Raw genomic sequence first — 27,017 nt, 5'->3', positions numbered from 1 at the left:
ATTGGAGCCACTACTTACTCCTTAAAGAAAAGATTACAGACTCTCTTGGCTATGTGGGAGGATCTGAGGTGAAATGTCCTTTGCATGTACAAATGAGGGGGTACTTATAGCCAAGTGTGAAACTGACCCTTGTGGTTGTTTGACTACCCTCATGACTGTTTGACTTCCATGACTTTTTGACTTTACATAACTCTTTGTATGACAAGTGGGTATCTTGGACTTCCACGTTACATTACATTGATTTGACAACATGGCCCATGGTGTAGATGCGGACAAGGTGACTCATGGCATGACTCAACATGACAGTGCTATTACATTTGTACTGCTCCTGTAGTGCATGTCGAGCTGCAGTGTTGTTAGGTGATGGATGTCTTCATGGTGTGTCATAGCTTCACCTCCGCATGGTAAAGTGTGTAGAGTCTTCAATGGCCGTTGGTTCGCTTGATGTTGCTTTGGCATGTTTCTCCTTGCTTGTATGGTGGAAGTCTTAACAAGCTCATCTCTTCACGAAAGGTGTTTGTTCATTCGTTCGTCCATCCATGAGCACATATTGCATGTTTGCTCATCCTTTCATCCGCGAACACATCTTTGCATGATCATTTGTTTGCGAGTACATCTCTTCGCATGTATCGTTCATTCATCCGTTGATGAACCTGTCCTTCTGCATGTACTCCCTTAGTTCATCCCATTCATCATCGCGCCATGTTTGTTGGTGTACCTGTACTTGCAGTCACTCATGACGAGATGACATCAAATCCAAAAACCTCCTAGTCTACCATAACATATGATCATTTTGGATGCATGTGACGGGGAGAGGCAGTAAGGTTGTGAGGTTGGATGATGGCTCTAAGCACTACTGATGAAAACTATGCAAGACTCACTAGGTGATGACGATGGGAAATCCAAGCCGACAGTGACTGTCTGCGAGGTCTGGCTCAGCTGGAAGGAAAAACAATGCAAATTTTGGGAGGGACAATCCGGGCTGCAGGAAGGCAAGGAAAATAGAATCTACTCATTTTCCAGAATGAGTGAGAAGTAAGAGATTGACAGCAAAATTTGCACAATTGTCTAGAGGAATAGGTCGAGCTTCATGGAGGATCAGCAGGCAGCAATTGCACAGTTTTTTGGAGGAACTAGCCGAGAGTCTAGAAGCCAAAATTCTGCAATTCTTGGAGGGAACTAGCAGCTGGCTGTTGGGTCACTAGCAGCAAAACTGTGAAATTTCCAAGGGGAATAGGCAGTCAGCTGTTGCGAGCTTGGCAACAAAAACTCCGCAATTCCTAGAGGGAATTGGTAGTATGATGCTGGGAGTTGCTGGCGAGGGAAACTGCACTGAGGCCGACCTGCTAATCATCTCTACACAATTTCTGAGCTGAGTTTACTACTAGGCAACATAATTCTTGCTCATGAAAACTACACAGTTTTATGGATAAGCAGTCTGTCAACTGTCAGGAGGACTGACTGGGAAAACTACACAATTTTTTGAGGGAGACAGAAACGGGCACTAGGTGACTATTCGACCTATCTGCACAATTTCCTCAGTCAACAAAGTGGGCAAGGTCAGTAGTCTCTACGTAATTTTTGAGGGGAGTTAGTCCCGCGGTGGTTGTTGGGTCCGACTCCCCGGGTGGCAAACATGAAAGTTGATTGGATCACTCGTAAGAAGCATAACTTGAAAAGACTTTCTTGGTGCTTCTGCATTGTTCTGGGTGATAGTCGATTGAGTCAATGGCAGGGTGATGGTTTGGCTGTCAGAAGGGAGTATGGTCGTCAAAACTTCAGCAAAATGACTGTGTGTGTGAATGAGTGAAAGATGCAAATGTGATCTTACAACACACACCCTTATGACTTGATGACGAGATGAATCAAGCCAACTAGACACACATGTTCAACATGACTGACCAACGGTGTAAGGGATAAGCGCAACACTTGTGATTGATCATTGATCGACTGTGACGACGCTTGCGCAACAGTGAATGGGACTCCATGTGTGAGTGCGACAGATGATTTCATAGTGAACATAACATGTACACACGAAGTGAAGACCTTGAGCATGACCAAAACATGGTCGCAAGCAAGACATTGACATCAACATGCAAAATCTTGGGTGGAATGAATAAGCAAGGTGGGTGCAGAGGCTCACACGATCTCACGGAGTGAACCCGAGTGTATGCAACCATCAAGTGAAACTCTCAAGGGAGGCTCTGAATTCGGCTGCAGGCCAAAATTTTGGAGGGTGGTTGAACAGCTACAACAAAGCCATAGTATATTGAGCAATACTATATAACATAGTTAGTGATGGTGGTGCGTAGCACATTGGAGGTCATGAGTTCAAGTCCAAGGTTAAAATAGTTTTTTTGGTATCTTGAACCAGCGCATGGAGAAGGGCATTCTATTGAACCTAAGTAGTATATTGTGTCGAACTGGCGGGGTACATTATATCAAGCACACACTAAGAAGTGTATTCTGGAGACGTCAACTCAGAAAAGTGCATGTTGTCAACCCATTAAGGTCATTTCTTTTAATTGTTAATTTTTATAATGCGTTCGGGTCATTTTTAGGTCAAAATTGATATTTGAAAAGAGGTAATGAAAAAGTTTGTTTTTGTAATGTGAAATGGGGACATGAAAAGTCATGAAGACAAATTTTTGAGGGCAAGATGCTATATTTCTTTTGTTTTTGTCAAAATATTCCGGGGCTCATGAACAAGTCTAGTCTTGGTGATCAAAACAAGAAATGATGAATGCTACTATTGTTGATTCAAGAATAGGTTGAGGTTGTATTTATATGAAATGATAAAAAATTTCAAGGGTATTTTTTGTGTTTTGAGCTTGTGGATCCAGTTTAAAATATTGTGAAAAGTGGTCTTCTATGTTTTTATGAAGGAGGTGGGTGCATCAATTAGGTTGGAAGATACAACAAGTTGGTGCTTGTAGATTTTAGAGGTTTATGGATCAATCAGGTTGGAGCCTAGAATGAGTTGGTGCTTATAGATTTCATAGGTTGGTGCATCAATCAGGTTGGAGCCTACAACAAGTTGGTGCTTGCATATTTTAGAGCTTGGTGCCTCAATCAGATTGGAGCCTAAAGCTAGTTGGTGCTTGCATAGTTGAAGGGTTGGTGCCTCAATCAAGTTAGTTCCTAGATTAGGTTGAAGCCTATAGTAAGTTGGTTCTTACATATCTTTGGGGGTTGGTGTTGGTTCCTCCAATAGGTTGGTGCTCGCAAATTGATTTTGGGGGTTGGTACCTCCAAAATGTTGTTGCATTCAAATTGTTGTAATCAAAGATTGAAGAAGATAAGAATACTTGTGGTTTTCCCCTTGAAGGGTTTCCACATATCTATGTATATATATATATATTTGTGGTGTTCATGTGCATTAATGTGTTGATTTATTTTATTCTTATATTGGTTTCAACTATGATGAATTATGGAATTGCTTTAATTGGCTAAATTGGCCATTACACTAATTCACTCCTCTTTAGTGTAATCATAATTCTAACACCCTTATCCTATTTGTGGCAATTTTTTTATTTACTTGAGGTATCTGATTTCTTCCACCCATGGATAGTGCTTGGTTAAACATTGGATCTTCTCTTGAATTTTTCGTGATTTGAAATGAAACATCTGAGTATGGCTTTACTTCAATTTGATTGGGGTATCTATAAATTGTGATACTATTTGGATTAGTGTGTGTTCCTTTTTATTTAGTTTCTGATAACTTCCATTGAGTTTCTTCATGAGAGCTTCATTTTCTTGTTCTAATTTGTACTTTGTAGCTTTACACTTCTTGACTTAAGCAAGTAGTTTCTGACTATGATCTTTTAAATGAGAAATTTCTTCATTTTTACTATAGATGACTTCTTTAAGCTCTTTCTGATTATTTGATATTGTTTTTAATTCTCTTGAAGCATCAGTTTCAAAATATCTTTAAATTATTCTAATGAAGGTATTATCAAATCTAAATTTATTGTCATTTCCTTGAATGTTATCATCCTCTTCTCAGAGGGAAACATCAAAAACATTTTCTCCATGTTTAACATGAATGTACCTAGTTCTTTGAACCAAGGTAAACTGAAAATTATGTCAATCTCTTCATTAAACATAGTTTCTACACTGAATTGAGATACACATTCATAATCTTCAATTATTACTTGAAATTTCGTAATATTGCATTCTACTTTGAAATAAAAGGCATTTTTTTCTCAATTATATTTGTTTCTAGAATTAGTAATTGATTTTCTAGTTTAATATTGATATAATTTTCCTTCCTACTTGTGTTTATAATGATATTAATCATTTTTTATTGATATATAAATTCCAATCCAAAAAAGGGAACATTTAGGAGGACACAACCATATGGGTATGAAGCATGACTATACAAATATGTTGGTGAATTGTAGGGTAAACATTTAAAAAGAAAATTGAAGGAGACACAACTGTACAAAATCCGATTAATAGTTGCAACAATGTACTGCTAACACATACGAAATTCGAATTCGAGGATTGAGAGTGGTGACAACTGACTGCAAAATGGTGGTTGAAATAGAGTTGATGGTCAAATGAATGGGCGCAATACATCATAGATAATGGCAAAATGAAAATAATGGTTGGACATATGACAATAATAGGGGATGGGGAGAGTAACAAGGTGTAGAAATATAGTGATAGAATTGCAACTTCTCAAGAAGTTTGATCTAAAATCAAGAGACACAATTATGCTCTACTGCTATGTTGAATTTAATTCACAATTAAGAACAAGAATCACAAACACACAATAATAGAAACCACACATGCACAATATTTTTCTAGGGGAACCCACCTAGGAAAAACCCCTCAAGTTTCTTTGCATTAATCAGATGAATGGAGAATGCATTACAATTTCTTGCCTGCTCAGTGAGCACAACCTGCATGTGAGTAACCTATCTCTCTACTCTATGAGAAGCTCTAATCCATACTTAGTCAATTTCACCCATTGCTTGAGCCCCTATTATGTTGCACACAAATATTGAGGAATTAGCCCTATTTTTAAAGAATTTTACTCCAATTGATTGCGCAATTCCCAAGGATTGATTATCTGACTGCATGCAACACTTGCACACTCAAACTAGTTTACAACTACTTGTTACACTGCCTTGGAATCACCGCCACAATTGAGGAGCTCAAATTCCTTGCATGCACTAGCTATTTTGAGTTGATTGATTAGTTAACTAGATGATCACTGAGTTAGACTATTGTCCCATTACACAACTGACCTTCCACTTGTTCTATCAACAATTAGAACTAGTTTAACTTAATACAACTGGAAATAACTGACATTGATTGCTACAAATTAGCAATCGCACATGCTTAAATGAACTCCAAACCCTCTAACTCAAATTTACTGAGCTAAATGGGTGACAAGAGCCATGCCACACAAGTTAAATGCCTCCAAGTTGTTTGCTGATGTGGAAATTTGAATTTTCTCAATTTGACCAAGGCAAAGTCAAACTGGGACTTTCTTGCTACACTTCTCAACACTCCCTCTTAGCAAGAAAGGTATTATCAACCACCCCTATCTTGCACCTGTGGAATTCGATCTTCCCTCTTGAAAAATGCTTTGTTAAAATGTCAGCATCTTGTTCCTTTGTCAAAATGTATTGTAGCAATATTATCCACCTTTGCACACAGTCCCGTAAATGATGATACCAGATATCTATATGCTTGGATCAATCGTGCAATATCGGATTCTCAGAGAGATTAATGAAACTATGATTATCACAATAGATCACAATTGGATCCATCATCTAAACAAATAGTCCCACACATATCCTTCTCATCTAGATCACCTCACATGCTGCTTGACTTGTAGCCATTTATTTCCTTCCTATTGTACCAAGAAACTGTTGTAGACCCAACACTAAAAATTCCACCTGATGTACTCTTCCAATCGGATGGACTCCCTGCCCAATCTGTATATGTGAAGCCACACAACTTCACTCCCTCTATCCATTTGTACTTGATTGAGACTTATACAAGAATGCAACCGAATATATAAATAAACATAAACATAGAGATGAAATAAAAATAAATCTTCATTTCATTAATATCAAAGAATTGAAATATGCTTACATACAAAATGGAAATAAACTAGCTCAGGCAATGGTAGCTTATCTCTAAGAAGAGATGTGGTGGCTACATGCCTTTGAAATGTGTTACAATGAGGCTCAAGGGCCTTTTTATTATTGAAAAAAAAGGGAAACCCTAAACAACCAAAACCCTAACCCTAGGAGATGGAACACCAAGCGTTTGTGGGCCTTGTTGGGGTTATTTTAGCAGCCAACTTCCTGGGGTGATAAATTGATCATATGATCTTCGTTTGGCGCATACGATACCTCTTTAGAAATATCTCTCCAAGAACTATAATATTTGTAGCAAACACCCTTCCTAGAACTACAAGTCTACTGCAGACCTAAAAAAACACCATTTAGGGGGTCAAAACAACTCCGAAAATTCAGGACCTGAAAAATTGCTAAAATAGTAAATGCTACTATAATCAAGGAAACTGATGAAACTGATTAGAAGTCTAGGTGCAATAGGCGGGTGGCCACTAATATCCATATGGATCAGTACCATAATCCATACTATGTATTGCCTTTTAGGTACTGTAAAACATGCTTAGCTTCCTTCCAATACAATTTGGTTGACCTAACCATAGTTTGGCTCAACTGGTTGACTACATAGCACATATCTAGTCATGTGTTCAAAAGATACAATAGTGAACCCACTAACTTCCTATAAATGGTAGCATCCACCTCTTCAGCTGAAGTGACATTCTCCTTCCTCCAGTTGGTCACTAGGGGTGTCTCCATGGGCTTACAATTCTCCACGCAAAATCTCTGCAGTATCTCAGTGGCATACTTTCCTTGAGACACAAACAATTCCCATCACCTTGCCATACTTCTATCCCAAGGAAGTAGTTCATGAGACCCATGTCTTTCATCTCAAATTCCCTTACAAGGTCCTCCTTGCAAGAGATGATCAACTACTCATCCACATATAAAACAATGATAAGTAATTCACCTTCTACCAAAATATGATAGAGGTTCACATCCCAACGAGATAATTGTTGATCCTGGTGTACCAAGATTAGGGTGCCTGTTTAAGACCGTACAATGCTCGCTTGAGTCTGCACACTTAAGACTCCCGATCAAATGTCTCAAAACCTTTGGTTGCTCGATGTACACTTCCTCCTCAATAACACCATTGAGAAATGTTGTTTTTACATCCATTTGGTGGATCTTCCACCCCATCTGCACAACCAGTGCAATAATTTATCTAACGGATGAATACTTTGATATAGGAGCAAAGGTTTCCTCAAAATCAATTCACTCAACTTGAGAGAATCCTTTGGCCCTAAATCTATCCTTGTACTTCTCTATGCTTCCATTTGTTGCATGATTAACCTTGAATATCCATATCAAACCCACAAGTGATTTATCTGTCGGTCTTGGGACCACTTCCCAAACATTGTTCTTAATTATGAATTCCTATTCTTCCAACATGGCATCAACCTAAACTAGTTTCTCTATTACCTCATCAAAAGCGGATGGCTTAGTCTCTACAAAATCAATCATTATAGCCATGTAGCCAGTGTACCTCTCAAGTTGTTGGGTGTGTGTTATATTCTTTCCATGACTAACTATACGCGCGTGGGGTTGATAATCCCCACTGTTCGTTTTGTTGGGTGGAGCACCTTGGGAGATTTTTTTTGGACCCTATATTAGGTGGGAGGACCAACTTATGGTTTTGTGCATGGGTTTCGCACATGGCTTTGGGCATGATGGTTTTCTACCCATGGTATTTTGTAGATCCAGTTAAGGCAACTACGGTTATGTTCTAATCCATGGTTAATGGATTAGGGTTTATGAATACTTTAGAATGTATATATATGTATTATAACATTGAGAGGAACATAGTGAAAAATCAATCTAGTAGTTTTGGGATCCAGAGGAAATATCTATGTATTTGTTTTATATTCTCATCATTGTTTAATTTTATATTTTTATAATTGATCTATAGGTAATTTATGTACAGGGATAAAACCTACATTTGTTATCAGAGTTGTTTTGCCTTCAACGGGATGCTTTTACTGCTGAGGGGTTTTGCTCGAACCTACGGTAGACCCTATTTAGTGGGAGATCTACGAGATCAATGCTTGCGGTGAAAGAAGATGACAAGTAATGGAAAGATAGAGATTGGGAAATTTAATTGTTGGAGATTTGAGTTGTGGAAACTCAAGATGGAGGATCTGCTGGTGGATAAAGATCGGTGGATCGTGGTAGATCCAGGTACTAAATCAATGACAATGTTAGTAGAAGATTGGTCGAAGTTGGATCGGAAGGCAAAGAGCACAATACAATTGTGTATTTCAGATTCAATATTTTTGAATGTATCAGGGGAAGCTACGATGAAGGCTTTGTGTGACAAGTTAGGGACTTTGTACTAATCTAAGTCTCTGATGAACAAATTGTTCCTATGGAAAAAGTTGTATAACCCGAGGATGAAGGATGGAGACTAAGTGATAGAGAATCTGAATGCCTTTAATATTGCGGTAACCTAGTTGTTATCTGTTGATATTAAAATTTATATGAAGATAAGTGCATTAGTTTGTTGTGTTCTCTATTAGATTCGTGGGATAATCTGGTTGTTGTAATACGTAGCAATACAACTACCTTCAAGTGTGATGAAATAGTCTCATCATTGTTGTTGGAGGAGATGAGAAGAAAAAATATAGAGGGCCAGAATGGAGATGCCTTGTCTGTACGAGGATGGTCCTAGAATAGAAAAAAAAATAAGTCCTTGAGTGGGAGATATAAATCTAGAGGTAGATCTAAGTCTCCAGGAAAACTTGTAAAGGTATGTTGGAAATTTTGAAAGGAAGAGAACTACAAAAAGGAATGCAGATCTAAAGCTCCTAAGAAAGGAAATGGATCTAATGATGTTCCTTCTACAGAGGCGAAACCACCTTATATGGAGGTGGGGATGTGTACTTGGATTCTTCTTGAAGTACACATGTAGATCATGAGGCATGGTTGAATTACTTAGATGCATCCTTTCACTTCACTCCCCATGGGGAGTGGTTTTGTGAGTATGAGAAATATGATGGTGGTTATGTCTTCTTAGTGGATGATAGGAAGCCTAGAATTGTCGAACGTAGAAGTCAACCTGAAGTTGCAAGGTGGAAGGATTAGAACAGTTCTGAGTGTTATACATATTCCTGTATTGGCCAGAAATCGGATTTATGTAAGAAAGATGGATGATGTAGGTGTAAAAACAATGTTCGAGAAAGATACCTACAAGAGTGTTCATGGAGCACTGGTATTGACTTGGGGAGTTCAGATTGGAACTCTTTACAAGCTTCTGGGTAGTATTGTTATTGATGGGTGCAACAGTTATGTGGTTCCTGAAAGTGGAGCAAAAAATCTAGTGGTATTTGGAGAAAAGACCATGCTATGGCATCAAAGGCTTGGACATATTGGAGATAAGGGTCTTCAAATACTTCATGGTAATGGTATGGTAGAAGGTATGCCTAATTTATTTCTAGATTTCACTATCTATGAACATTGTGTGTATGGGAAGCATAATTGGGTGAGTTTCCCATCTGGTGCTAAGAGGGCGAAAAGGATATTAGAGCTTGTGCACAGTGATGTGATTGGACTTGTATCGGTTCCATCACTAGGTAAGTCTATGTACTATGTATCATTTATAGATGACTTCTCAAGGAATACATGGATATATTTCCTCAAGAAGAAATCTAAAGTATTTGACATGTTTAAAGAATTTAAGGCTCTGGTGGAAAACCAAACAGAGAAGAAGATAAAGGTGTTGAGGATAGATAATGGTGGAGAGTTCTACAAGAATGAATTTGAAGAGTTTTGTAAGAAGTGTGGTATGGCATGGTAGAAGACTACTCCATACACACCTAAGAAAAATAGAGTTGCAGAAATAATGAACAGAACATTGATGGAAAAGCAAAGAAGCATGCTCGGTGGAACAGGATAAGAATTCTAGGCAGATGTGGTGGATATTGCATGTTACATGGTTACTAGATCACCTTCATCAATGTTGGAGGATAAGACTTCACATGAGGTATGGACTGGTAAGAAACATTCTGTTTCACGTCTGAGGGTATTTGGTTGTGATGAATATGTACATGTTCCAAGAAGAAAAGAACCAAGTTGGATAGTAAAACTAAAAGGTGCATCTTTATTGGGTATAAGGATGGTTTAAAAGGTTATAAGCTTTGGAACCCAGAAACAAGGAAGGTTGTGTACAACTGAGATGTAGTGTTTAGAGAGATGAAAGATGTTATTAAACATGAAGTCCTACCAAAGGAACTTGAGAAGATAGAGTTTGAGCTAAAGGAGGGAGAGTCAAACTCTACAACAAAACAAGAATCGGAAGATGAAGAACCACAAAATCCAACAGTGAGAAGATCAGTTCGAGAAAGAAGGAAACTAGAAAGGTATAGTCCATCTACTTTCTGTTCAAATTTTTGTTTATCTATTACTGATGATGATCCCAAAACTTTTAGAGAGGCAATAGATTCAAAGGATGAAAAAATATGGAAAGAGGCCATGGTTGATGAAATGGCATCTTTGGACAAACCTGAGGCTTGGGATCTGGTGGAGTTGCTGGTTGGAAGGAAACCCATTGGAAACAAATGGGTGTTTAAGAAGAAGATGATTGCAAAAGGTAAGGTGGAGAAATGCGTAGATTGGTTGGTAGAAAAAGGTTATTCCCAGGTGTCGGGAATTGATTTTGGTGATATGTTTTCTCCTATTGCCAAGGTAGCTTCTATTAGATTAATTTTATATGTTGTTGTTGCTTTTTATTTTTAGGTAGAACATATGGATGTGAAGACAACATTTCTTCACAGGGATCTAGAAGAAGAGATCTACATGAAGCAACCTGAAGGGTGTGGTGAAGGGACAAAAATAACTGGTATGCGGGTTAAAAAATTCTTTGTATGGGTTAAAATAGTCACCAAGGATGTGGTATCAGAAATTTGATACATATATATGGGGACATGGCTTCACCATAAAAAAAGTAGATCACTGTGTGTATTTTAAATTAATTGGTGACCGTGTTATTTATTTGGTCTTGTATGTGGATGATATGTTGCTGATTGGAAATGACAAATAAATTATCCATGATTTGAAGACCCAATTGTCCTCCAAATTAGACATGAAGGATCTTGGCACTACAAACTATATCTTGGGCATGGAAATTAAACGAGATAGGGAAAAGAGGAAGCTCTGGTTAAACCAAAGGAAGTATGTCAAGACAATATTATAGAGGTTTAATATGCAGGATAGTAAACCGATGAAGGTTCCTATTCCTGTAGGTGTAAATTTATCTAATGAAAAGTGTCCCAAGACATAAGAAGATGAAGAGGACATGTCCTATGTTCCATATGCAAGTGCAGTTGGTAGCCTAATGTATGCAATGGTCTGTACTAGACCAAACATTGCACATGCAATGGGATATACATATAAGGCTTCAATCTGTTCCCAGACACCAACCTGGTCTTTTGTGAGGCTCCAACCTCTAGGGCTTCAACCCTATCTTCTTAAGGCACCAACCATGTGTTTAGGAGCACCAACTCCAAGGACACTAATCCTTTCAATTCTGAGGCACCAACCCCAAGGGCTCCAACCCTATCTTGTCAAGGCACCAATTGTTGGCTTAATGGGACCTGACCCAAGTTTGGAAGTGATTTAGCCAAGCAAATCCTAGTACTACTGGCCCTTTTGGAAACGGTCCGCAGACTGCAGACTGAGGTCTCACCCGAAGTAGTATGGGAGGGTGCTAGAACCAAGTTTCTGCACCCTGGGGATGTCTGATATGTGGTAATTTGTACGTGGTCCAACCTTTTCACTTACTGCGCTACATGCACCTGCAGGCACCCACACCCTATGATATTGTCTTCGCACAGCTCTAGCTGCAATGCGACCCGTGTTATTTACCCAAGTCTTCCTTAGTTAGGCTCTGCTAAATTGTTTACTTAGATTATTTTCATATATAAGCATTCATATGAGTATTCATCAAGTGCGCATAGTAAATAACCAGAATAAAAGTAATGCATATATCAAAACACAGATTCAAGAACAGATGCACAGAGTAAAAGTCTCTTTATTAACTTTCAATTCAAAGTACAGATCTGACTCTGCCGTGCGCACTTAGCTGCAAGGGTCTGTGCACTCAACTGTGGACTCTACTAGGCTTCTACGCACTTAGCTGCAAAGCCTCTTCCTACTACTATGACCTAGTACACTTCAGGTTCCACTCTATGCTCTAACCATGCCTTCGATATTATATATCTCTATGCTCTCCTAAGCTATCTTTACACTTAGAGCCTCACTTTAATTATACAATCCCATGTTCTGCAAACCATGGGTAGGCTGACACAACTTTACATTAAATTACAATACAATTCTTAGGGTGGACAACCCTATGACTCGATTGTACACCTTGCGTTTCGTGCCCGCACTTCACGGAGTCTTACAATACAATTGAACAAAACTTGCGCTTTGAGCCCCAAAACATGTTGCAGGGGATCCCATGCCCAACAGGCCCCTAACACAATCATTGTGACTCGTCCTGAGTCACTTTGCTGGTGCAGCGATCTTGGCATGGAGCCCCTCCAACTATGCCTGTGTTGCGCGAAGGTCCGCAGCGCACTCTTCTATTGTTTGTTAGATCTACTCTACTCTTTCGGCTGAATGCTCACTGTCAGGAGCAAATTCCTGACTTAAGGTATGTAACACCTTCATCTTTGCAAGCTTTCCTTTGATAATTCCAGTGATGAGGAAGTCCTCATCAATCCAAGGCTGGACACACGCTTTAAGTACTGCCTCTTTCTGTCATGTGGCATCCACCTATTCCTTCAATGCCTTCGCTTGTTGTAGCTTCGCTAGTCGCTGAGTCAGGACAACTGTCTACACCGTTCCGTGCACACTGTCATACTACACTTGAAGCTTCTGCGCCTCTTTTTCCAGGCTTTGTATGGTGGGGTCCTCCTGTAAGGAAGTGAGGACCACGAAGGATTCTTCTAACATACTCGTACAGGCCTGCACTGCCTGTCCTATTTCCTCCATCCCTTTTTGGATAGCGTCAGCGTGCTATTCCCGAACTTCCAATGGTGTGGATGACTGCACCTTCAATTGCAGTTCGACAATCTGAAGGTTGAGGTCCAGCGCTATCCTCGTTGATTCCTCCTTTGCTTCGTGGAATCCACTTGCCAATATATGAATTCGCTCTCCTACTGGTAGATCCACTAGGACAGCGAATTCCAAGACAGTTCTATAAGCATCGTCCACCACCTGCACCAGTCCTTGGTCCTGCGCCATGAGTTCATCACGCTGTTGGATGAGTTGTTCCATATTGATCTTTTGCTCACTCATTACCTGTAGCGCATGGCCTTCTCTGGCGCAGAGCTTGGCTATGACCCCATCATGTAACTGGTATAGGGTTTCTCATGGAAAGGTAGCCAATTTTATGCTTAACCCCTTAATCCTGCCCATCGTAGCTTGGTCAACTTTGTTTGTTGCCATTAACGCGCCCTCGGGGAACACGAAAGTGTTAGTCACGCGGGCGCGCAACATCTATTCCATCACTGATGTACCTGCTGTGACATATGGGGACATCGTTCTTATTTGTGGGGGCTGCGCCTGTAGTCCCTGTAAATGCTTTTGTAGCGCCCCCAACACAGTGTTCTACTCCATCCTTACTTCTTGGAGTGTGTCCTTAGTGACACTGTGAGCTGTCTTGCCAATGTCAAACAGATCACCTTTTGTAAGCGTGATTGGATCAATGGACGTCTTAGATGCCTTCGTCCTCTTTTTGGGGATTGGCTTCTCAAGGACGCACGACTGTTTCAATTGTTGCGAGGTAGTTTTAAAAACTTGCTCTCTCCATCTAGGTCGATGTCCTTAGCCTCCTACCCTATGGACATTTCCTGGCCCCCCTCTTCCTCTTTTATTGGCATTGTTGTGGTTTCTGCCGTCTGCACTGCTGCTGCTGCATCGACTGTCTTCTGCTGTGCAGTTGCTTCTTGTTCCTGGTGCCTCTTTTCAGCTATCTGTGCGATATGCGGCTTAGTGTCCTTCTTCCTTTGCTGAGTTGGGACCTTCTCCATTCCTGCCAAGTCTGGGGTGTGCCACTCTGGAGACCATGTTTCCAATGTTGTGAAGATGGCGTCATCCGTAGTAATAAATGGAAGCTTTATCCATTCCTTCACTGGGTCCTTCCGTGCTCGGACATGAATGTTGTGCATGTCTGATTTAAACTTTGCAAAGCTCTTCAAAGTGGCGTACACTGTGGGAGAAAATCGTGGCCTTCTATTTATCCATATCCGCATGCTCGCCTCCATCAGCACCCAAAACACCTTGACCGCGTGAATCTACTTTTCATCCTTCGTGGCCAAGAGCGAAGTGTACTTCGCAGCCTCAGGAAGGTCCTGGTCAATCGGCGAGAACTGGCTATCTACCGGTAGTTCACCTGCTACCAGCACAATGGTTAAGATAAACCATGTGTAGTGGAAGCTATTACCCTGCTCTTGGGCCTCCTTGTAGTTTAGCAAAAATTCTTCATAGAGGAACTCAGCCCAATTAAACTGGACACCCTCCGCGAACTGCTCAGCCAACGCAACCACAGGTGTTGGTACTTCATTGGCACGACACTTCTGCATTATTTTTCCAGCCAGGAGCTGGGTGGCTACGCGCATGCCTTTGTCATTGATACTTGCAATTGCATAGCCGCGCTTCTTCTGTTCCAGCTTGTACTTGGTTTTCATGGCTTTTGCGAGAGCCAAATCGCTGATTTTACCAGCTATTTCCCCGGGGTCCCTTCCCTTATAGGGGAGCCGAGAAATCCTATGAATAAGTTCCGCAGTGATGGGAATAGGCTCCTCCAATCATAGATACCCATCATGCACTAGGCACAACAGTTGCATGATGATGAAAATGGTGATGGGAACACGGTGAAAGTGGGGTATCCATCGTAGATGAAGTAACCCGACCTTCTCTACACCGCACAGCCATTTTTGTGGCTCCAAAGTGATTAGCGATGCCCCCAACTTCTGGTTCATTAAGCTTTCCATCATCAGGTGCAGGAACTTCTCACTATCTGCGAGGTCCTAATCTTCGAATTTCATGGTAGGCGCTTGGCCGAGGGGCAGACTTTCAAAAGTAATGTCGTCAGGGAGGAGCGGACGTCTGAAGCACACTCTTCGTGGTCCAGGTCTTTAGCCACCCTAACTTTCAATTTCCAAGGAGGGACGTACATGGGTAACTTTTTTGCAGGCGGCATTGGTGGGACATCCTCCTGCCCATCATCTTATGCCTCTATTTGATCAATTAGAGCCTTTAAGTCTTCCTCCTCTTCCTATGATTCAATGGTGATGGCTTTTCCTTTTTCTTCCATTGATAATTTGCCGAACCGTGGGTTTCTTGGGGATACGCAGACTGGTCCCATCATCTGCTTATCCTTCTTCAGCCGTGGCGTCCGTGGTGATTTTGGAACTTCTGGCACAATCATAGCCTCTCCAGGCTCCGCGTGGACCATATGAGGCTCCGAAACCTCACCAGCGGTGTCTTCGATGAATCGTACTCCTGGTCTGGTAGCAGTCATCATGTTTACACAAGATATGTTCTGTTGCATAACCAAAGGTGGTAAGAGTGCTCGACACTCAATGCTTTGTAACTGCTCAAATCTCAAACAACCAAGTGTTGTCTCGTGGCTAGCCCTGGGGGTTTTATAGCATCTTTTGAATTTTAATTCGGCCATTCCCCCCACATCTGAGTCATTATTTCCTTTTTGGCGGTAGATCATCCCAAATCTAGCTCTTAATTTGTGTCTTATTTTCCTGCTACCTGCTCCTCTTTGTCTTAAATTGGACCTCTTATCATGAACAGTGACACCAATGGTCACTTCCCAGCCTACTCGCATGGCAGCATATCCCCCTCTACGTGGGCACGACCCTTGTGACATGCCGATCCTGCGCACAACCTCTTTATCGTGCAGATTCCTCACAGACTCTTTTATAGTCCCACGCTCTCTTTCAACTACTTAGAGCATTGAGACTGTGCTTCCTATGGCTAGTTAGGTGGTTGCACCACCTGTGCGAGACTTCAATTCACCTTCCAGCCTAGTCCACAGGAACTCCTTGATTACCCTCGTGACAGTCAGCGTCGCGCATTCTTCCTTATGTGGTGCACTCCCCTGGTTTCTTTGTTTGGTAAGGTGTAGTCGTAACCATGGTAGCAGAGTCACAAATTGTTGGTGACAATCTTCTAATGTAGTAGTATGGTTTTCTGTATCTTGTCTTGTCATTCTTAGTCTATCGACAAGACATGCCTGCGTGATTTCGTTTTCCAGTTTTTTGATCTCCGCGTCCATTAACATGCTTTTCTTCCTCAGCCGTACCCGATCTTCTTCGAGTTCGCGAAGTTTAAGGTTCCCTCACCGAATGGCTTCCTGAATCTGCATCTGTTCACCCTCATGTAGTTGCATAATTCCTTCTTCTTGGTCCTCATGTACTGTCCCAACTATGGGAGCTATTTCATGAGGATTCCTTTCCTGTAGGATTATGGTCTCGACTCTGCTCCTTGGCTTCGGAATCATCTCTGCGCTCAGGTTTTTGCACATGGCCCTAAAGGCCCATCAAACTGTGGGCATGTGCAGGTCCCAATCAGTTCGTATTACCTGGTGAACCCTGTTCAAGACTCTGCATACCTTATTAAATGCTTCCCTGCAGAACATTTGTGGTGTGCATCACCTTTCCTGCTGCTGCTTCGTGTTCCAATTTTCAATCCTGAGTTTGGGGTGTGCTTGTTTCATAGCACATGTCTGTACCCATCAAGATAGGTGGGTGCACAAGTTTCTCTGTCCTTGTGGGCTAATTCTTGTTCTAAGTTGGGGGCTTCCAAACTGTAGGCACATCATCCTTCTACATTTGTGCCAGTCTTCGAAGTTTCCTTGATGTGTATCCCAACATTGTGTGGGTGTTGCACAAAGTGCCCACTCCAATGCATCAAACCATTGTTGTTCCAGTACTGTGTTCTCAAATTCGCTGAGGAATTCATCCATCGTTGTCAATCCATCATATGTTGGCAGCTCTCTTGCCTCTGTTGTCACGCAATTCTAACCATCATGTTACAATTTAGCTTTGTATCTTCGTGCAACCGATTCTACCATCACTCTACTTCTTCGTCTGAATCCGAAGTGCAGGAGCTTTCGCGCTCCCACAAGATCTTCCCATCTGCAGTCAGATTCACCCAATCATGGTCTCACGCAGTTATCTTGTAAATACAATCAAGATCATCATTTCTATCATTGTCGTGCTGTGGTTCAGTATAGCGTGCTCCTTTGGCTTGGTCCAGTGGGACTACTACGCGTAACGACTTTTTCTCAAGCATCAAATTGCACTTCTTCAGATTGATGACTTCGTTCATATCGGTGGCCCAGTCTATACCTAACAGTGCGGGATAGGGTTTTTTGTCATCGACAATCTATATTACTTCAAAATCCACTGCACACTTGCGCCTTCAATATCAATTGTTACCCCTTGCAACCTCCCCATGGGAAAAATCTTTTGGTGGTTCGCCATTCATAATTGAATAGGGGACCATTATAATGCGGGCCTACCCATGCGTTCCCATGTTTGCTTCAGTAATACATTCATGTTCGAACCTAGATCTAGGATTACCTGATCCATTTCATATTCCCCAATCTGTGCAGTCAACCTCATTTCCCTTCTAATGCGCAATGCATGCTTCCCCAATTTCCAGACGATGTGTGGTTCCCCTGACCCCGTGCACCTTAGATCAATACATGTAGTCCTTCTTGTTGTCGCGTAGCAGTTTCATGCATGTCTCTAGAAAGGTAGTGAGCATTGAAGGATCCATTACTGGCTCTGGTTGATCCTTACTACCTGAAGTGGAGGCCTCCACAAAGCTCTTCTTAGCTTCCATGAATGTCTCCTTTATGCGTTCTAAGTCACACTCGGGTTCCTTTGCAGGAGCCTTGCGAACCCATGTACTTTCCTTTGGCTGCTTTCCCTTATCCTCTCCCATGGTCATACCACTTCTGAGCATCATGTTTACATTCCGGTCCTCTTCGCACTATTCAGACTCATCATTTGTATATTCTGAGTCAGAGGAGGCTGGAATACCCCTTTTTCGCACATCCTTGTGATCAACGTAGGACAGTCTATTGTTTCATGATCAAATTGAGCACAATACATACAGGATATCCTCGTCGGGTTGGTACAGTCGCAGACATAGTGCCCTGGTCCTCTAAAATTGTAACAAATTAATTGTCTGCAGCCCCTTCCTGGTCCCATTTCACCTTGTCCTCGACCTCACCCCTGAAATCCAACACACACCATCCCAACATCTGGGTCGAGGCCTCGCATTTCGATCTGCATCCTATAGGCTGGGGTCCAATCCATCATTAGCTCATAACTGCGGCAAGTGCATTCATCGAGGCCTATCGACCTGCAGAAATTACAAAACAATTGATTGGGCGTCTGTGTATATTTTTGCAGCAAATGATAATTGTCTGTCATGTGTTTCCCTCCTATTTGACAGATCGCACACCATAAAGCGGTTGCTGCGCTCGGCCTTGCCTGCACCTCAGGTCTCAGCGGTATTGGCCCTCCTCCTGCCAAGTAGTTCGTGAACACTGGACAGTGATCCTTGTCATGGCCCTGGCCTTTGCATTTTATGCACCATACTTCCTCGTGCACCTCTGGCCGCAGTGTCCTATCTTGCTTCAATCTTTGCATTTCCAAACACAGATTCTATACTTGCACGTGGATTTGTTGAACTCCCAATCGAGGCTCTTGTATCGGGGTATCATGTAATCTCATCGCCATTTCCAACGCTTCGGCCTGGTTAGAAGGTTTTTGTTGTGACAACGATGTCCTGAAGTGCGATGCCAGAGATGCTACAAACCACGCGTGATGCTGTCCATCTGTCAATGTCATATTGGCTTTGCGGATTTTACTCTTCAACTATTGATCCAAATCCTAGGGAGTCTTGCCTGGGAGCATCACGATCTCTTTAAACCTGATGATTGATTGTGTTTCTAACTTTAGCCTGCTAAATTCCCTGTTCAGTGCATTCTGGATCTCTACTGTCCCTGCATTTGGGTGGTCGTTAGAGTGTTTGATACACCATGTCAATGCGTGATCCTGTTGCACGCTCACCAATGTAGCCTTCTTGATATTGTCATTTGTGACACCTTGTGCTTCCCATACTGCTCTTACCATGAACCAGAATTGGTCTGGATCCTCATTCCCTACTCCACTGAACACTGGTAGTTTGATTGTGCTCTCCATACTGAACTATGGAGGGCGTGGAGGTGGAGTGGGTGGAGATGGAGGTGACGGAGGTGAAGCGCGTGGCAGTGTGGGTGGAGGTGGTAACCACAGAATCCGCTGCCTTATCAAACTGACCACGCTTCTCGGAGAAGCCTTCACGAGCTTGTCCTTGCTTTCCCACGAGGGTGAAATTAAGGGACTATTTTCTAATTCTTCACTACTTTTGCTTCTTTAGATCTTTCTGCTCCATGTAGTCCCAAACATTAATTTATTCGCATAACCTGCTTTTCACATAACAACATCTTAATCTAGGTGTTCAAAGATTTAAAATACTTACCTTGCGGTCCCTTAAGAAAACGTCGCTCTACCTCACTGTAACTTAAAGTCGTGTCCATCGCGAACTCAGTGATAAATCCTCCTATTATTTGGTTGAGCTAATGGTGTATAGCTCACATGATATTATCCTCTGAGGCTTTTAGTCTGAACACTAGCTCCGGAGTCCACACTATTGGTTTGTCGAGCCTATAGCTTCCTTGGTTGTCTGCTAACTTCGCGATCCACTCATACAGCTCCGATGGAAAAGAGGCAAAGAAAATCTTGTGGATTTCTGTATACACATAGCGCTCCAACCACTTTTCCTTAGATACTTGTAGAGTTTTGTTTTCTTGTGTCACAAACTCGTGAATCTTCTTGTCCAACCACTCTTCAATTTCCTTCTTTGTTGGGTTCCAGTGGCACGACATCAGACATCCCTTATGCAGATCCCGGTCCTGGCAATGGAACCATTTGTTGGCTTAATGGGGCCTAACCCAGGTTCAGAAGTGATTTAGCCAAGCAAATCCCAGTACTACTGGACCTTTCGGCAACAGTCCACAGAGCGCGGACTGAGGTCTCACCCGAGGTAGTATGGGAGGGTGCTAGAACTAGGTTTCGCACTCTGGGGATGTCTGATATGTGGTGATTTGTACGTGGTCCAACCTTCACAGTTACTGCACTATGCGCACCTGCGGGCATCCCGTGCCCTATGATACTATCTTCGAGCATCTCTAGCCACAACGCAACCCTTGTTATTTACCCAAGTCTTCCTTAGTTAGGCTCTGTTAACTTATTTACTTAGATTATTTTCATATATAAGCATTCATACGAGTATTCATCAAGTGCGCACAGTAAATAACCAGAATCAAAGTAATGCATATTATCAAAACACAGATTCAAGAATAGATTCATAGAGTAAACTTATCTTTATTAACTTTCAATTCCAAGTACAGACCGGACTCCGCCCTGCGCACTCAGTTGCAGGGGTCCGCGCACTCAGTTGTGGACTCTACTAGGCCTTTGCGCACTTAGCTACAGAGCCTCTTCCTACTATTATGATCCAATACACTTCAGGTTCCACTCTATGCTCTAACCATGCCTTCACTATTCTATATCTCTATGCTCTCCTAAGCTATCTTTACACTTAGAACCTCACTCTAATTATATAATCCCATGGTCCGTGGACCATGGTTAGGCTGACACAGCTTTACATTAAATTACAATACAATGCTTAGGGTAGACAACCCTATGACTCGATTTTACATTTTGTGCCCTGCGCCCACACTTTGCGGAGTCTTACAATACAATTGACCAAAACTTGGGCTTTGAGCCCCAAAACATGCTGCGGGGGATCCCATGCCCAACACCAACCTTGTTTGTTTGAGGCTCCAACCTTCAGGGCACCAACCCTCTAGGCTTCAACCCACTGCTATATTTTGTTTAGATATGTTTGGAAGATATTCTCTGCTCCCAACATTTTCTTCATTTAATTATGTTAATCTACAGCTTCACTGTAGTCTCCATGCTACGTCATCAATGACAACTTGTCTTCATATGAAGGATTTTTCACAAATATTCATATTTCCCACATAGAGTCTGCAAATTTACCTCATGATGATATCAATTAGCAATCATGATCTCTAATAATGTCTCCACACAACTTCAGTGTGTCTACAATGAACTACACTAAGCTCTGCACAAAAACCAACTCTTTGTTTCAAGCCTCTGTTCTCACTGTCACAGTAAATGCTTCCAACATGACTGCTTCTCACTGTTCTTTTTTTCATGATCTCTTACTTCCTAGAAACAAATTCACATACGCTTTATTGCTGGCACTAGCTACTGCTCCCTTCAAGCAATGTCAGATGAAACTTTATTTTTCCTTTCATGGAATTGTTCTTCAGGTTGTGTTATGTACCTGATTAATTTGTCACTGATCTGAGCCTTTCAAAGGTTAACTCGATCAACAAAGTTGCTCATCCTTCAGCTTCCTCCTGCCCTATTGGACATTCAGCTTCCTCTTATCCTGCTGGATCTTCGGCTTCCTCCTGTCTTGCTAGACCTACCACCTTCTCTCTTTCTTCCAGTTCGCTACTTTTGAACTTTTTTTGTTCTCTGTTATAGATGCCTAATACACTTGACCTTTGGCTCCTTTTTTGCTCACTTGATCTTCGGCTTCCTCTACACGCACTCGACCTTCTTCGCTCGCTTGATCTTCGGCTTCCTCTGTCTCTTCGAGTTCACCAATACTCAAAAGACACGCTCATTTGGAAGAGAGGCCAAATTATAGTAGTGTTGTATATTAAAATTATATTAGAGAGGCCCTTGTCAATATTCATACAATAGACTCATTAATTACGGAGGATTTCATAGGAGAGGCTATACCCACAGGGAGGTCCCACAGGCCACGTCACTACCTCAATTTGCAATCGCAACTTTCAGAAACTCCTGCAATCGCAACCCTTTGGCTTCACGATATAACATTGACAATGTGCCTATTTCTGACGGATGCGATATTCCAATAAGCTTCTTTTGATAACTCAATCGGGTCCACAACTTATATTGCAATCGGCGATCGGGTTCACAAGACTTATCGCAATTGGTAGTCTGGCGGTGTCAACCCTTCTAAACTTGTGATTCAACGGATGCGATATTTAGTTAAGCCATGCTATAATGGTGTAGCGGGTCCGCAATTCTATCGCAATCGCAATTTTTCAAGTGGCGTTCCTTTGTGATACATAACTTCTAATGCGGATGCGATATACTATTAAACCATGTTATAATGGTGTAGTGGGTGCACAATAATATCCCAAACACAGTTATTAATGTGACATCCATTTATGAATTGTGATATGAAATTTCCAATGGGTGGATGCGATATTGCATTAGGGCTTTTACCATAAACTGTTCGGGTCCATGTATTATATCGCAATCGGGGATTCCAGTGTAACAATAGCTTCAATACTTGCGATGCAACGGATGTGATATTGTATAGGGTTGTTGCCATAACATGTTTCGGGTCCACAGTACATATTGCATCATTGATCTTATCTTTAATCTAATGGTTGTTGATCCACCCGATCAACAAACCCAATCGTCGATCCTCCACCATTTGATCAAGGCGCGCTGGATCCAATGGTTCATAACGATATCGGCCAAGAAACTTGCACGACGCTTAACCACCTTTATGGAGTCGATAAGGATTATAAATCCTTAATCTATAAAATTTCGGGTCTGTTCTTGAGATTAACGTCTGATCATTTTGTGACCCAATATCCATTGGATATACGAGGTCATCAAAGCTATGGCTTGTGGGTCTTCAACTAGCACATGGGTTAACAACAAGCTTAACCCCTGCTCTTCCGATAGCTATGCTCTTTGTGGCCTATCTTCTTGTGACCTTTGATAACTATGTTTATGCTCTTTACTGTTTCTTCGATATTATTGTTAACTCCTTCGTTAACACTGTTTATGAACCTCCGCTGATGTGTTCCTCTTTTCTTCTCATGGCTTCCAATGACCTCTTCCTCTTACGCTTTGGATTCATGATGGCTTTAGATAATCTCTACTATGATATTATGTAATACTCCTTTGATATTTCTCTGCTCTAATAGCTCTAATCTACTATGATCTACTCTGATATTCTCTACTCTAATAGCTCCTATGACTTCTGATGGCTTCCAATGTCTTTCCAATGGCTTCCCTGATGGCTTTGCTCCTATTTCTTCATGGATCTGCTCTGCTTCTCCTTGGCTTCATATAATCATTCAGTATCCTAGAATATTGCCATATTGACATCAATGACAATCTATATCAGCAATCTCTCCCTTTGTCATTGATGGCAATATTCTTCTTCTCTCCCCCTTTGACATCAATGGCAAAGGAGTGCTTAGGGACTCCCCTTGTCAAACTTCTCCCCCTATGAAACTGCTTCTATTCTTTATGAATAGTATATCTTCATGGGTATGTTACTCCCCTATCATAGTGCTCTTATTTTTACTCAAGATAGAAGGATTTCTGCCTCATCATCCACTAGCACATTATCCCCTCTTCATGTCTCAGAACTTCTTCATAATGCTTTCAACAATGCTTAAATATGCTCCACTTCAATGCTTCCAAACAGTTACACACCAAATGTTCAAGTCCAAGTTTTTATGCTTCAATCCATATTATGTTGTCTCCACAGTTAGAATCAAGAGGCCCACATAGTCCGAATCAAGAGAAAATGCCACTCAAATTGTCTTTCTTGCTATCTTTCTTCATATCCGAGTTACTTTGTGTCTCTGTGTTTCTCCTTAAGTCACCGCCATCCAACATTTCAACATCATTGCATTTGGATGAAATGGTGAGAGGTTGTGGCTCACTGTTGCTATTTTTCTAAGTGACCAGTATCAACTTGAGTTATATTTGACTCCACAACATTCTCCTTGCTATAGTCCTTTTGATGAGCCCTTTTTTCTGTGTTCTTGCAAGTTATCTCCACTAGCAGATTTTGATATCCAATCTGTGACTATCTTTTAAATTCTTTCTACTGATTGACAACTGCTCTTGCTTCAAGCTCCATTCCCAGATGTATCTGTTTGTTTGAAGGTTGCTTCTATTTGTGTCCATAATTTACCTGTTCTTACATCATATCCCTAAGTCGAGACACTCAACTTCTGTAATAATAGCAACATAGTTCTTTTCCTTATTAGCATTAGATGGCCTTCTCTGCTGCTCCAATTTCTGCTTAGTGATCAAGTGAAAAAAAAACATCTTCAACAATAGTCCATTGGATAGTTAAGAGGTCATGTTCTTTCAAAGGAATGTTCCTGAGAAAATGATCCATCAAAGAATTATTATCAATATAGCTCATCAAGGATTTCATAAGGATCCATTCATGAATAACTTCTGCAAGAATGATCAAGAATCACAAGCTCCCCCTAACTATATACATGGTCTCTTTTTGGTAGAATCCCATCATCAAACACTCAAAATATCAAGAATATCTTCATAATTTCAACAACATATGTGTTTGGCTGGAGAGCTCAGGAGTTTTTCAGATTGTATATTCTTTCTTCTCCATACCTGTATAACTTTCTTTTCTGGCATAGTTCTAGCTTGAGAAGGTGCCCAAAATGTGCCATATGACCAATGTTATGACACTTTAAGCACTCTATGTTGTTCTTGAATAAGAATTCATGACTTCTTCTTGTAAAATTGCTTCATAGAGATTGACAGGGATCATTATATTTATCATTGTGATATCCCCTAGAATCTTTTTCCATGTGTCCAAAGTTTGTACAAGAATAACAATAACCAAGAAATAAACTTTGGTACCTGGGAGATGGAGATTTTCCTGATGTACTTCTGAAGCCTTTCTGCCTTGAGATCCTTTGATTATAACCATTTAATCTTGTGTCCTTGACATCATCTACCTTTCTTCTTGGAATAGGATTTCCTTCATTGTTGCCTTGACTCTTATCCTTGCCTTTGCTGGAACTGGGAGCATCAACATTTCTTTTTGGCTTCCTCACATCCTTTTTGTTTGAAGCGTTATCATTCTTGCATGAGGATTCACCTGCATAACTGAGACCTGATTTATCAAATGGACATCTTTGATGGCTGAGCATGTCATCCAAGGCTTGAGAGCTCTTCAAGGTTTTGTCCATCCCTTCAACCTTTTTCCTAAGGGAGACAATCTCTTCTTACAATTTTTTGCAATCATTATTCTTCTTAGCAAGTTGTTTCTAAATCTCTTCCTTAATATGTATTGCTTCATTTGCTTCTAATTTAAGGGAGATGATGTCTGACTTCATTTTGAAGATTTCTTCATTTTCCTTTGCTAGAATGCTCTCCATTTCTTCCTTGATCCTTGTAGCTTTACATGTTTCGGCCTTGAGAAGGTTGATGTTAGATTTTAATTTGAAGATTTCTCCATCCTTTGCTTTTAGTTGACATATCATGGTGTTTCTCTCCTTTTCTACTTCATCAACCTATCCTTCTATGTTTGCCAATGCTTCCATTGTCTTCTCAGCGCCTTGTGCTAAATTTCTTGTTTCTTGTAGTTGAGATTTGAGAGAGGAGACCTCTACCTTGTACTGACCAATTTCTTCTTCAAGTTTGTTCAAGCTCTTGTGCCTTTGTTCAAGTTGACTTGACAAGGTATCTTCCAATTTATTTTCTTTATCCAATTGATTTCTCATGGATATGACTTCTTCATGATGCTTTCTTTTGCTTTAATGAAATTCTTCTTAAGCTTGGCAAGATCTTCATCCCTTTCTTGTACTTGAAGCTTGACAAGGTCAACTTTCTTCCTTGTTTGGTCTTGGTCACCAGCTAGAGATTTCTTATTAAGTTCCTCATTTTCCTTTTTCAAATTGATAATCTCTTCCATGGCAACCATAAGTTTAGTGAGGAGATCTTCTACAAAGTCTTTTTCATTCGCTTCATCTTCTAGGTCTTCTTTAGCTTTGATGTCATCATTCTCATTTTCAGTTTCTATGATGGTTTATGGATTTCGTTCTTGGTTTCTGTCATCTTCTTGACTAGTGGTCATGGTCAATGCTCCTTTTGAGTGAAGGTCATGAATTTTGTCCCATATACCCTTCGTTGACGAACATTTTCCTAAATTGTTCTTTATAGAATCAGGTAGCCCATTCAAAATTGCCTTCATTGCTTTTGCACTGTACTCCTTGGCTTCTCCATCCATCATGTTATCAACAATCACTGATTTCCATATTTCAATGCCTTGAGTTTTTAAGAAATTCATCATTCTTGCTTCCCATATATTAAAGTTTCCATTGAACCATGGAGCCTTCTCAAATTGATTGTCTTCTATTTCAGTGGTAGAGGGGGACATATCTTTAAGAGGATTGGAGACATTCTTCCTTGGCTTCACCATTTGTGTTCTAAAGATCAACCTTCAAGTTGTTAGGCTTTGAGTGAAGGTACTAGCTCATATACCAATTGTTGGAAATACTAAGGGGGTGGGGGGGGGGGAAGGGCGGGGTGAATCATTATTTCTTTTCAATTGTTATTTTTACTAGTTAAATCATTTATATTTAGAACAAAAAAATGAACAATAGGAATAAATGCTTTTATTAATATAATCTTTACAATAAAACAAGTACAATATATATAAGGCTTCAATCTATTGCCAAGCACCAACTTGGTATTTTGTGAGGCTCCAACCTCTAGGGCTTCAACCCTATCTTCTCAAGGCAGTAACCTTGTGTTTAGGAGCACCAACTCCAAGGATGCCAATCCTTCCAATTCTGAGGCACCAACCTTGTTTGTTTGAGGCTCCAACCTTTAGGGCACCAACCCTCTGGGCTCCAAAGCATTGCTATAT

Source organism: Pinus tabuliformis, chromosome 3_2 (assembly GCF_031772625.1).
Source record: "Pinus tabuliformis cultivar Carrire ecotype Pingquan chromosome 3_2, CPIR1, whole genome shotgun sequence".
In the NCBI taxonomy this organism is placed as follows: Eukaryota; Viridiplantae; Streptophyta; class Pinopsida; order Pinales; family Pinaceae; genus Pinus; species Pinus tabuliformis.
The sequence above is the reverse complement of the archived record's forward strand: the minus strand, read 5'-3'. Positions refer to the sequence as shown.